The 13,376-nt window shown below is 42.2% G+C and overlaps 2 long non-coding RNA genes across 5 annotated transcripts; one reads left to right on the top strand and one right to left on the bottom strand.

The window, feature by feature from the left end:
• Positions 1–330: 330 nt before the first annotated feature.
• On the bottom strand, positions 331–3,112 carry LOC310698928. Of its 2 annotated transcripts, none has more exons than XR_014521830.1 (3): positions 3,039–3,112; positions 2,244–2,446; positions 331–1,314 (listed from the first exon to the last, which is right to left on the bottom strand). It is a non-coding gene; the product is annotated as an uncharacterized lncRNA (long non-coding RNA). The 2 variants fall into 2 exon arrangements; XR_014521831.1 differs by lacking the exon at positions 3,039–3,112 and adding an exon at positions 2,605–2,700.
• LOC310698894 lies at positions 2,938–11,518 on the top strand. 3 transcript variants are annotated; one of them, XR_014521791.1, is made up of 4 exons: positions 2,938–3,473; positions 5,572–5,684; positions 6,824–6,935; positions 11,163–11,513. It is a non-coding gene; the product is annotated as an uncharacterized lncRNA (long non-coding RNA). The 3 variants fall into 3 exon arrangements; XR_014521792.1 differs by having other exon boundaries at positions 2,938–3,410; positions 11,163–11,511; XR_014521790.1 differs by lacking the exon at positions 2,938–3,473 and having other exon boundaries at positions 5,412–5,684; positions 11,163–11,518.
• The last annotated feature ends 1,858 nt before the right edge of the window (positions 11,519–13,376 follow it).

Here is a 13,376-nt window from a genome sequence, read left to right as displayed (position 1 = left end):
GGTGCGGGGCTGGAAGAACCAGGTCGGGGAACAGTGGGAAGGCACGCTCTGCCTCTCCGCTGTCCCCCGAGCTTGTGGCGCTGGCGATGGGGAGAAGTGCGCTGATCCCGGGACTGCAGGCAGCTCTGCGCAATCCTCGGAGCCGGTCTCCCGAGGGTTGCGCAGAGCTTCCTGAAGCCTGGAGAGTGAGAGGGGTCGGTGCGCACCGATCCCTCTCGCTCTCCAGGCTTCAGCGAAAGCCTGCATTCGCCCCATAAGACGCACCCAGATTCCCCCTTCATTTTTGGAGGGGAAAAAGTGCGTCCTATAGGGCGAAAAATACGGTATACACTTCCAAGTTTGCCGCGTTCGTAACCCGAAAGTTACGTATCCAGAGTGGTACGTAACTAGAGGGTCCACTGTGTATGTATGTGTGTGTGTGTGTGCATGCGCTGACATAAAGACTACATCAAGGTGAGTCAGGCATCTTTAGGGTTATCTCATTAGTTTTGTTTCATTGTATTGATCCAATTTTCTGCACAGTGAAAATTCTGGGTAAAGCTTGATAATCTGGTCGTATTTCTGCTTTCCTTCCTATTCACATACTTTGGCACTGGCTGTATAAAGACATTACTTTGGGAGCTAGGGATCTAAGATGGTAGTGATTTCCATTCCAACCTGTATTTGTCACAATCAGCACTGTTTCCATTTTTCTGTAGTTCAGTTTCTGCCAAATATTATGTTATTTTTCTTGCTGTCTGCTATTTAAGGTACATTAAGGTACATAAGAATTTTCATAACCGACATTCATTTCAATGTAAAGGAAACATCAAAACAATGTTAGAGTCACCAACTGCATATTGTTTCTGGACTTAAAAACAGCAAAGATATCAATAAATACTGCTTGCATTTGCTTGACTGCTTTTCATTCCTGACTAAAGACGAGCATACCAACTCCAGCAATTTCTGCTTCTTTTTCCATTGGTATACTTTGACATCATTACTGTTTAAATGTTCTTTCTCTGGACAGCAACCCCACCACCACCACAATCCGCACACATTGTGTATGTTGCTAGGAAACTGAAGTAGTCATAATTGTTACCTTCCAAATAAGAGAGTTCACTAAATTACTGAAATTTATATTTATATCAAGAAGAAACAAATATCAGCATTTGGGAGTGGGGAGATACATACCTATTAGGGAGCGACTACATTTTGATAGTTGTGGTGTGCAAATATCTAGGAGCAGTTTTCAAAGCAATTTCCTCATTTACTTTTCAACATTATCGAGTAATTCAAAGCAATGATGATTGAAGTTGGGAGGCTGTGTATCAGCTGGAGACATTTTGCAAAAGAAATACATTGCATATACTATTTTCTTTCCCTTAGTAGTTGTAGGGGAGGAGATATTGGTAGGTGTCTAGAGGCACTGGATCTCAGCATAGCCAGTGTTCCTATCACCCTTACTTTTCCGAATGTGAAAGACAAGTGAAACCTTTGGGGTCTAGTGGCTTGGGACAGTAGTTTGCCATATTGCAGTCTTCTCTAGACCCTGGTCTTTCTGACTGAGAAAGAAGAAGAATGCGAACAGTGGTGAAGTTGCAGCACTCGCTTGAGTCACCACTACATATTGGGAGCTGAGTAACTGCTACTTATTAGGAAAGGAGTGAGGTGTCAGAGATGTAAGTGTGATGCAAGTATACCAGCAGGGATGCCAGATTGCCTTCACTTGTGCATTTGTACTATGCTAAATTTCCTGCCCTCTTGCCCTTCCCCTGTCCGATAGCAGCAATGACTCAGATGTCCAGAGGCCAGGTGAGCACTGCCACCCCACCCCACTGTCCACTACTGCTTCTCAGAAAGTCCTTTTGGACTGCTGCTAAAGAGAGGTTGGGAAACTAGTTGTGTGGGACAGATTTGGCCCATAGGAAACCAGCTCCCCACCTCTGCATGTTTGTTTGTTTTTTCTCAGAAAATATAAAAGTAATTCTTAGGTATTTTTAAACACTCATAATTCAAAATCTTCATATGGAAAATTCAGTGATCTCAAATGTTGATGGCAGGATTAATTTTCAGCCATCTCCCTTAGGGGAATGCTGATTCTGTCTAATTTTTCCTGAAGTTCTTTAGCCCATTACCATCTCTTGATAAGTCCCCCTGAAGGTCTGCCTTTTAAACCATTTACCAAACCTGTCTTTCAGTCATCAGACTGCTGCAGCTGTTTTCTTGTGGACATTTCATAAGACTGATCCCCAGGCACCTACCTGAATTCCAGCACTTTGTATTAGCATCAACCGTGCAACTCGACATTCCCTATCACAGGAACTGTGTTCGGTCTCAAGAAAGATGAACATATCATTTTTGACATGGAGCTCAAAAAGGCTTGTTTTGTGGGTTGAGGGATAAGCTACAATCCAGGGGATAAGTTTTGTTCCCTGTCTTCTTTGCCAAGATTATTGCAGAACTTCTGCTTAACAACAAATTACATTCATAAATACAGGCTGGCAATGGCCCTTGAAAGACAGCTTGCATACCACGACAAGACAGAAATATGTATATATATATGTATGTGTGTGTATACATATACATACACACACACACACACACACACACACACAGTGGTACTTCTGGTTACAAAAATTCATTCCGGAGGTCCGTTCTTAACCTGAAACTATTCTTAACCTGAGGTACCACTTTGGCTAATGGGGCCTCCCGCTGCCACTGCGCGATTTCTGTTCTCATCCTGAGGTAAAGTTCTTAACCCGAGGTACTACTTCCGGGTTAGTGGAGTTTGCAACCCGAGCTACCACTGTGTGTGTGTGTGTGTGTGTGTGTGTCACAGAAATGATCCTCCCACTATACATTTTTTTCCAGTGTAATTACAGTATGGAATTGGAAAATGGGGTGGGGGAAGAGATCCCTTTATAGCAGCACAGTGAGTAGGACTGAAGTGTTGCGCAACGGTAAATTAATCAACACAGAGTCTTCTTCATAAACAGAATAAAACTTTTACTTGAGAAAATAAAGTTGTTCAGAAACAGCATAGTTAAAGAGCATACACAGAGTGCTCATAGCAGCTATCTGACTCTTCACAATCTTAGTTAGTGATTCACTAGAGTCCTGGAGCCACTCTGTCTGCAACAACACAACATACACACTGGCTGAGACACACACAGACACTGAGGCCCATAGAGAGTCTGGCTACTTTTATAGGGAGAAGGAGTCATCACCCAAGATGAGACACGAGTCACAATGACTTAGCAGGCTTAGGCCTGAATGATTGTGTAGGCCTTGTAGGCCTTAGTGTTTCTGCTTTCAAGAACCTTTGTCTCATGACATGAAATGTGTGTGTGTGTGTGTGTGTGTGTGTGTGTGCGCGCGCGCAAATAATCTCTATCTGGGATGCAGCAGTAGAACTCCAGTAGCATCCAGTAAGGATCCTTGAACAATTCTCGTTTTGAAAAACAATTATCACCCCAAAGGCAGAGCCGAAGGTTTTACTTATTCATTTATTTATTCAATGCCTTTCCATTCTGCCCTTTTAAGGCAAAACTGAGGCATCAGGCATAAGCCTGCATTTTATTAATGTTTGATCAGGGCTTGTATATTAAAGAGAGGGCTTAGATTTTCAAATGTTTCATGCCAGGCAGAGAAAACCTTGGCCATTCTCCTAAGACAAGGGCCCCCCCCCTTGATTGATAGCAGAAAACAATTCTCAAAGTCGTAAAAGCTGAAAATACAGACTAAGAGCAGGACATTGACCCTACATGTTACAGAAGATAACAAAGGCAGAGATAAATATAATTAGGAATGGGCAAATAGTAAAATGATACCATGGGCCTCTCTTAAACCTTGAGCTGTATTTTCTAAGGCCAGAGGCAAATGGGGAGAAGCATCTAGCTGACAGAAAAAGAAAGCATTTTTAGGAAATCTTCTAAAAACTGTTTCTTTCTTAAACTGAGAGAAAAGGCAACTGGCTTGGCTGGGGAAAAAGAAGCTTCTTCCTATTTTATTTTGAGGCTGGAAAGGAGGGTGAAAGGGGGAGGTGTAAACTAAAGAGCCTTCTTTAAAAACTGTTTTTTTTACTGAGTTCCTTCCTTTCTACTTTGAGAAGCTTTATTCTTTTAAAAGGTTACCTATGATAATGTATGAAATATATTAGCTTAAATATATTGGCTTAAATGTAACTATGCAAAGGATTTAGAAAGTAACAAATTTAGATGTTAGATTCTTATTTCATAGAATCATAGAGTCCTAGAGTTGGAATAGACCACAGGGGCCATTGAGCCCAGCCTCTTGCCAGACAGGAAGACGCCATCCAAACGGTTCTGATATATTAGCTGTCAGACATTTGTTTAGAAACCTTCAAATGAAGGAGATCTTTCAATGTTGATGTGAAACTCAAGATCCTTGACATATGTTTAAGATAAAAATTTAAGATTAACCATTTGTTTTAGAAGGCAATAGGGCAAGGAGGGCAAGAGGTGAGCTGGTAATTAAGATTCCATGTAAGATATATTACTACTTATTTGTCATTTATAGATGTAACAATATATAGCTCTTTGTGTTCCATATAAGGACAGGAGGATGGGTGTATCTTTTTGTGATTGGTTCTAGCAATCAGCCAATAGGAAATCCAACCAGGCTGATTGGACAGAGGCAGCCCAAGGAGGAGCAAAGGGGGCTGGATTAAGGGAATATAAGTGCTGGCCATAATGGCAGGAGGCCAGGCCAGAGCTTGGTAACCATATACCACTGTGCCTCTCATTTATTTGTCTGACAAATAAATAACTATTTTAAATTCTCTATTGCTGCGTTGAATATTTCATTCCAGCTAAGCGTTAACCACAAGCAGGGTGCTACAAAACCTTTCCAATTTGCTAACAAAACATCAATACAACACAGATATACAAGGATAGAACAAGGTCAATAAATTAACAGCTAAGCAGCAGCAATTAAAACATAGAACTTAGCATGAATTCAGCAGTCAAATGCCAAGAAGAACAGCCACGAAAATATGCTTTAGTTATTCTTTTTCTTTGCAAAAAGAAATGCAAAGTGGCTTACAACAACAGCACATACATGAGTATGCCATCAATATATTTTTCTCCAGGGAAGGTACTTCCAAAGAGGTGGGCTACTCATGCAAAGCCCCTATCTCTGTTACCTTTATTTCCCCAAGAACTTTTGAGTCTTTTTAAAAGAGAAGAATCATTGCCTGGAGTATGTCTAGAGTTATCTATCCCACTTTCACCCCCAATATGCAGGCATTGCAGGTTTGCATATTTGTTTAGCAAACTACAAAGCCTATTTCAACCACCAGCAGCATTCAGACCAAAACAAGGGGGGAGGCACCATACCATGTGGAGCAATGTCTCTCCTGAGCTGCAGTTAGCTAGGGGGGGGGGGAGCTGTAGCTCAGTGATTAAAAACAACATGCATGACATGCACAAGATTCTAGTTTCACTTCCTGGCATTGACGGGTGGGGCTGGGGAAGACTCCCATTTAAAACCCTGAAGAGCCACTGCTTGTGGCCTGTTGGAACCCATAATACCATATGCTGTTCTCTTGTCTGGTTTATTCATCCTTAGGTAACTGAAGGGTCACGGGGTCTTGGCATGCAAATGGATGGATTTACTTACAAATGGAAAGCAAGGTGTCTCGGAGGATGAAGCACTTGGCTGAATTGAAGCAACAAAGTTGGGTATGGCGAGGCAATCCATTTCCCCTAAGAAGGCCCTTTCCTCCTTTGCTTTTTCACCTCTTCCTGCTTCCACAACTGCTTGGCAATAAGGTCCCATTGCTTTCATTATTCTTAGAGAGAGATAGCCCAGAACATCACAATTTTGTTTGGTAACTCATTCTAGCCAGACCTCTGGCTCTACTCCTCATCTTCTGGTCTCAACAAACATTCCTTGATTCTCTGTGTCCAGGTTAGCAGTCCATATATTGGTGAACTATTCCTCCCATAACCCCTGATCATTGACCATGTTGCCTATTGTTGATGGAAGTTGTAATCCAACAGTATGTGGATGGTGCCACATTGGAATCAACTGCTCTAGAATATTGTCTGGTTTCGCTAACAGGGCCTTGTCTGTGCAGCTGATGCTGATGCCAGCTTGTGAAATAGCATTGATGAACTAGAGGAATGAACACAGCAGAGTACTGGTTTTTGTTCAAAGAAAGGAGAAGGGAAATAAAGATGATGGAAGAACAAAGATATGCAGAGAAAGGATTTTATGAAAAGCTTAGCCCTAAACGGCCTCGGTCCAGTATACCTGAAGGAGCGTCTCCATCCCCATCGTTCAGCCTGGACACTAAGGTCCAGCACTGAGGGCCCTCTGGCGGTTTCCTCGCTGCGAGAAGCCAAGCTACAAGGAACCAGGCAGAGGGCCTTGTCGGTAGTGGCACCCGCCCTGTGGAACGCCCTCCCACCAGATGACAAAGAGAAAAACAACTACCAGACTTTTAGAAGACATCTGAAGGCAGCCCTGTTTAGGGAAGCTTTTAATGTTTAATAGACTATTGTATTTTAATATTCTGTTGGAAGCCTCCGAGAGTGGCTGGGAAAACCCAGCCAGATGGGTGGGATATAAATAAATTATTATTATTATTATTATTATTATTATTATTATTATTATTACCAATGTAGGTACCATCTAAAACCTTGAAATCTCATGAGATGATCTTGGAAATATAAAATGCATATCCATACACACTACCCTGGTTTTCTTGTATGTTGTTATTCCTTCACAGTAAAATTACTTTTGTAGACCTTCAACATTGTTAGAAGTGTAATCAAACTTTGTTACATAAAGGTTTTTGTTTTGTTTTTTTACTTAGATGGATGTTTGGCTACTAAAATTAGATGCAACATTTTGGAACATTTACTAATCAGCCATCTGCATAACAGAGGCCTATTTTGCAATAGCAGGGGTAATTACAGCTTTAAAAGGTAAGCGGTCACTTTGTCACCTTTGTGTTAATTACTTATTGTGCTCAGTGCCGCCAAATTTGTGGGAAGATTGTTGGACCTCTGATTTGCTGATGAAGTAATTAATTTACCTAATTATCAATATCAGTGGTATAAGGAAGAGGGGTAAAGTGATACTATTGCCATATGTAGCACCCTTTCATAAGAAACATGAATATGCTCGTGGGCTAATAAAATAATTTTACAATGTTTATGTTTTGTTGACCTATCTGCTAGTCTAGGGATGTGGAACTTTGAAAATGAGTTATGTGTGGTTAAGGGGCATCAAATGTTCTCTCCAGTCCACACTTAATTTAAAATGGCATCTCAGCCTGAGAAGGAATGGAAATAAAATGCTAACAAAAGAGTGATTGCAGGTCTCGGTGTTTAACATGTAAGATCTCTCATCTTAAAAAATTAATTAGTCCATAATTGTCCATTCTATGAAAGGAAATCAGGGAAAGTAATATTAGTTATTATGAGTTGGATGGTTCCTCATGCACCAAAGGGCTATCAAGACACATGAGGGCTTGGAAGAGATGGAAGAAAGGCTTTGGTATACACAAGCAGGTCTGTAGCTCAAAACATATCAAGGGGGCAATTGTCAACCCTAAACTTTTAGTAATGGTATTTCTGTGTTTGCCTTTGACAATGGCATAGTTGTCTTTGATCCCACATTTTAAGAGTGAATTTGGAACTGACCATCTCCACCTTTGGTCACATGTCACTACCCAACAGGAAATGGGAAGGTGCTACTCCACCAACCCCATTCTGCCACTGCTGCCAAAGCCTCCTTTATCTGGGATGCATGATGGTGTCTGAAGCAGTGGCAGCTGGTTCTGCAAGCTATTCTGTTAAAGATATATTTGTTATTTATATTTCAGGAAAGCTAACATAGTGTACATCACAAGGCTCGGGTCTGTTTAAAGTGGCATTAGCTAACAAGGATGTTGGCTGCTACGGTTTATAAAACTAAACAAATTAGATGGCAACTATCAATAATTGAGCAACTTTCTCTTCCAGGAGGAACAACTTTGCTTTCTCAAGCTGCTGCTATAAAATGCAAAATAATGACTTTTTAAAATTGGGGTGGGTGGGTGATTCTTTTATCCTCAGTGCAGGCCTGGTAAACAGAGAATCTGATATAATGTTCCAGTACATAAAGAGATATTACAGAGCTGAGAAGAAAATGTGGCCATTTCACCCCTCTTTACAATGACCGTGAAAAATTACAGCAGCTAATTAAATAGCCACTGCTTCTTCCCTCCCCACTTCACTGCTCAACCTCTATCATTTTAATAAGCCATTCTTCAGAACAAAATGCTGTATTCATAATGGATGATATTCAGTTATGATCAATACTCATGCAAGATTTAGCATCCGATTTTAAACAGACGGTTACAATGCTCAGAAATAAATAGTGCATGGAACAGACACTCCCTGCATGATTCAGAGCACAGAGGAAGGAAACACTATTCTTTTTAGGCGAAACACCTCTACTACATAATGCCTTCTTCCTTTTCAGAGGTTGGGATCTGACTTCAGATTCACAGCAATTCTGCATTTCTTCCTTTGAATCTGTACACTAAAGTTTAAAAAGTTGACACTGTAAATGTCTGCAGGAGGGGAGGGGACAAAGGACCTTTGGATATGTAAAGAGATCCGTCTTCACTACGCTATAACAAGTAAACTGTTCTATGAGCCTTCTTTGCTATGTTTATATCCACCACAAGACCTCAGATCCACAGTCTCCCTCCCCCAGGGAACAAGAATGTGGGACAAGCGAAGCATTTTTATTTATTTATTTATTTTTGCTCTTGAAGTCCTTACTAGTTATTGCTGTTCCATAATTTTTCTGGGGAGGTGCAAGGGTTGCATTGAGATGTGTTCAACTGCCATCTATGGTCAGAGACCGAAAGGTCTACACACTTTGTTGCAAATATCACCTGATAGAAATAAATTTTGAAGAGGAAGAGCAAGAACTTCTTACATTACTAGCTACTATTCGGAGCAGATAGCATAAAAAGTAGATGTGCAAAAAAGGCTGGAATAATAGAAAGAATTTCCTTTGTACAGGGATACCTCTGGTTGCGAACGGGGTCCGTTCCGGAGGCCCGTTCACAACATGAAAAGCCCGCAACCTGAAGCGCTGCATCTGCGCAGGTGTGTGGTGCGATTTGGTGCTTGTGCGCATGCGTAAAGCGTGATTTAGAAGTTGTGCACATGTGCGAGTGGCGAAACCCGGAAGTAACACGTTCTGTTACTTCCGGGTCACCACGGAGCGCAACCCTAAAACGCTCAACCTGAAGCAACTTCAACCCGATATATGACTGTACTTTTTTTTTTTTTAATAGACTGCAGAGGTGGGGGGGGGGGCATTCATGCGCACAGTCCTAGTACTTTGTGACCAGCTGCAAAACTCAGTACTGCTCATACAGTTTCTCCTGAGCCCCCCCCCCCCCCCCCGAGCCAGTTTTCTGGGCCTAAGACCATCAAATACCATTAAAGACACATCTCTAGCTATTAGCTAAGCAAAACTCTACCAACTGTTAACTTTCCACTTGACATTGCCCAACAACATTTAGCAGCCGAAGGAAACAGATTTAGAAATAGCGCTAATGATGCTCAAGAGATGGCTGACTAGAGAGCTATTGTTTTACAGAGTCTCTTTTGAGACTAAGGACACTCTTGACAAATTGGATATTGGCTTTTTGGCAGCATTTCTAGCCTCAGCATGCACACGAAAAAGGCACGGAGGAAGAAATGTGCACAGCCCTTCAGGCTTGCTCATGGGGCATCTCTTCTGCTATTAAATATCAGAGTGTGTAACTCACAAAATCAATGAGTATGATCAGTCTTCCTTTGTACGAAAAGCTACCACCTGCCACCTTCAGGCCCCCATGGGCAAATTCTCCTTTTCTCTCCTAACTTGAGTTCTCATAATGGGGACAAAATCTTGCAGGGAAATGCCAGCAGATCATAATTAGGCATCCGAGTTCCACAATTGGCACAGCATTGGTTGAGGCATAAATGGTAATTGCACCATGGCTGCTACACAGGCAACTTACATGTGTGTGTTAGGGCTCAGCATTATCTATTCTATTTAACCAAATTCTGCTTACTTCCTGCATTTATATAAACCTTCCTGCCCAAGTACTTCATGCAGTTACAGTTTAAAATAATAGCCTTTAATATATTGGAAATGATACAAAGGGGGGGGGGAGGGAAAGGAAAACCAGAAAATTTGGGTACCAGTTCCATCATTTTCATCCCAGATGATGCTACATAATGAACAGGCGGAATGACCACTGCAAAAGGTGATTCTGAGAAATGCTTGCCCTTCTTACCATACACAATGCATCCCCTGGAAATTGTTCATTAGACAAGCATTTGCATAACGAGTCCAAAATTTCTACTTATTCCAATGGGAACATTTATAATCTGTAATCTTCCCTACCCCCCATTGTTCATTTCTGGAATGGCTGCAGACAACCAGCAAAAGAGAGACAAAGGAAAAACTGATTTGTCTGATGTCTCCTGCTCTTTGATTTGTCCTCTATGTTTCAACATGGTCTCTGCCTGAAAAGGGCTGCCGCGAACCAGGAGCACAAAGAAGTAATGCAGTGAGGAAATAGGCATATTTCAGCTGCTGCAATATTTGAATCTGTGGTGTGCATAGCAAGGTTTGGGCATCATTCTCTATGTTGGGATAACTGATTTTTTGTAAAAAAAATTCCTTCCAGTAACACCTTAAAGACCAACTAAGTTAGTTCTTGGTATGAGCTTTCGTGTGCATGCACACGAAAGCTCATACCAAGAACTAACTTAGTTGGTCTTTAAGGTGCTACTGGAAGGAATTTTTTTATTTTGACTATGGCAGACCAACACGGCTACCTATCTGTAACTGATTTTTTGTAGAATGAGCTGGTGAGTAGTTGGACCTGCATGTCGTCAAATGAGACATTGGTCCAGTCAGTGGGGGGGGGGTGCTCACTGTCTAATTTCCTTCTCTCTCTCTCTCTCTCTCTCTCTCTCTCTCTCTCTCTCTCTCTCTGGACTCAGCTAGATGGGTAAAGAAAAAGTGTTTTATATGCATTGTATATGCATTATAACACTGTGATACCAGATGGCACTGTGGAGTTCCATTTTTACCAACACCATTTCTCATACAAAGTTTACAACACTGAAATGCTTCTTTGCTGTGTCTAGATCCAGCCTCTGTCTCTGCCTCTCTGGCAGCCAGGTGGAATGGATACTGATGACTAAGGTTCTTGGAGAGGAGAGGATTTTAGCCAAGCTGATGGAGAAGGCCACACTGTCTCATCTCTCCGTCTGCAGCAGTGAGAGATTTGACTCCTTGGCCCCATCTGCACTACTCATTTAAAGCAACATTATATGGTCATAATTCCCCATCTCCCTCCAGCACCCTGGGAACTATAGGGGAACTGAGAATTGTTAGGAGACCCCATTCCCCTCATAGAGTTACAAGTCCCCAAGTTCCCTTAGAAGAGGGATTGAATGTTAAACCCCTCAGAATTGTAGCTCTGTGAGGGGATTAGGGGTCTCCTAACAACTCTTAACACTACTAACAAACTCCAGTTCCCAGCATTCTTTGCGGGAAGTCATGACTGTTTAAAGTGGTATGATACTGCTTTAAATTTTATTTACAATCCACAGCTTCTAAGTGCTTCAACCATCTCGATGATGTTTAAAAATTAAAGTATACACAATTTACATACTATATGCTCAGCACCAATTAGTGTGTTTTCAAGCTATCATCTTGTATCAACTCAGCCTCTTTTTCATTTCTTCTGAACATCATTTATTCAACAGAAGAAGCTCACAGAACGATTTTGACTTGATCTTTTGAAGCTGACATGTCACTTTACTCTAGAATGCAACTTGAAATTCTCTTTATTAAAGTTTTAGCACCAAGCTCCCTGCTAATCGTTTCATGCAAAAAAATGTGAAGAACCTCACACTTTGTAAAACTCTTACCGCGATCACAAGAAAAGAGGAGAGATCAATGAAGGGTCTCAAAGATCTCTGCCTTATTGCTTCAAAGGAACAAAGGGTGTACAAATCAAGTCTGCAAAAATCGAATCGTCCCAAACCCTAGAGGATTTGTGTTAAACAAAACTAATCAGTTCTTCTAATGTTTTGGCACTGATTAACACATAAGTCTGCAGCTCGAAAGGTTCGTTTTACCTAAAGGACTTTTCTTTGATGGCCGACTGCAGCAAAGACTTGAATCCCTACCATGGGTGAAAGCACTGGCGGAGGAAGGGGGTGCGGTAGGTGCAGTTCGCCCCGGGTGTCATCCCTGAGGGGGTGTGACATTGCTGCACCACCGCCCCCCCCCGGGACACTCGCTGTGGGCAGCACCTACCTGGGACGCTCGCTCCGCGCCCCCCCCCCCGGGTGCACAGCATGTGCACCTCTCCGGGTGCTGGAGCAGCTAGCTTCGCCTCTGGGTGAAAGGTACTGAAATCACATTCATAGGCTCCATTGATCTCTATTCTCTATTCCATTACTATTCTGTCTCTGGACACGCACACATACCAATTTGTTCCTACTTTTGCCTTTTCAGGATGTCTAGATAAAATGCAGTTAGTGTGATCCACTGGCATTATCAGTCTTCAGGGTTCATCTCTCCTGCTAGAAGTTAAATTTCTGGGTGGGGAAAGTGACTCTAATGTGGGGGTGGTCCATGTAGTGCCCTTCAGATGTCGTGGGACTACATTGTCCCTGACCATTGGTTATGCTGGCTAAGACTTATGAGAGTTGCTGTGGCATGTATAATATCTGGCACTCAGGATTTCCCTCCTGTTGACAAGCCTAAGCTATTGGAAAAGCAACTGCCCTTGATTAGGTATATCATTTTAGATAATAAATTATAACAGAAAACTCATTTTCAATCTGACCAGACACGGGTTAGAGCTCAACGTAGAGCCTACCAAGTGGCAATAGCGACGGCAAATAGGACTTTCTTCACCGCCTCTATTGCATCTGCAGAAAATAGCAGCAAGAGTCTTTTGCAGGTGGTTCACAATTTAATGGAATCACCTTTGTCATCGGGGCCTGGTAAAGACCCCAAGATCTCATGATTTTGCAGTTTTTTTGCAGATAAAGTCGCTCAGATTCTCCCAGTCTCAAATCTTCCACTCTTGGGCAAGGTGATTGAGCAGGTAGTTGAACAGGAGCTGGGAGCTGGGGGCACTGTTATACAGTGGTTCTGCTCCTTCCTCCTGGTCCATGTCCAGAAAATGGTGTTGGGGGATGAGTGTTCAGACCCCTGCGCTCTCACTTGTGGGGTGGCTCAGGGTTCCGTCCCCTCCCCCATGTTTTTTAACATCTACATGAAGCTGCTGGGAGAGATCATCAGGGGGTGTGGGCTGGGTGTTCATCAGTATGCAGATAATA

Source organism: Podarcis liolepis (genome assembly GCF_965112155.1).
Source record: "Podarcis liolepis genome assembly, chromosome: Z".
Lineage (NCBI taxonomy): Eukaryota > Metazoa > Chordata > Lepidosauria > Squamata > Lacertidae > Podarcis > Podarcis liolepis.
Note: the sequence above shows the minus strand (reverse complement) of the source record. Positions and strands in the feature narration are given on the sequence as shown.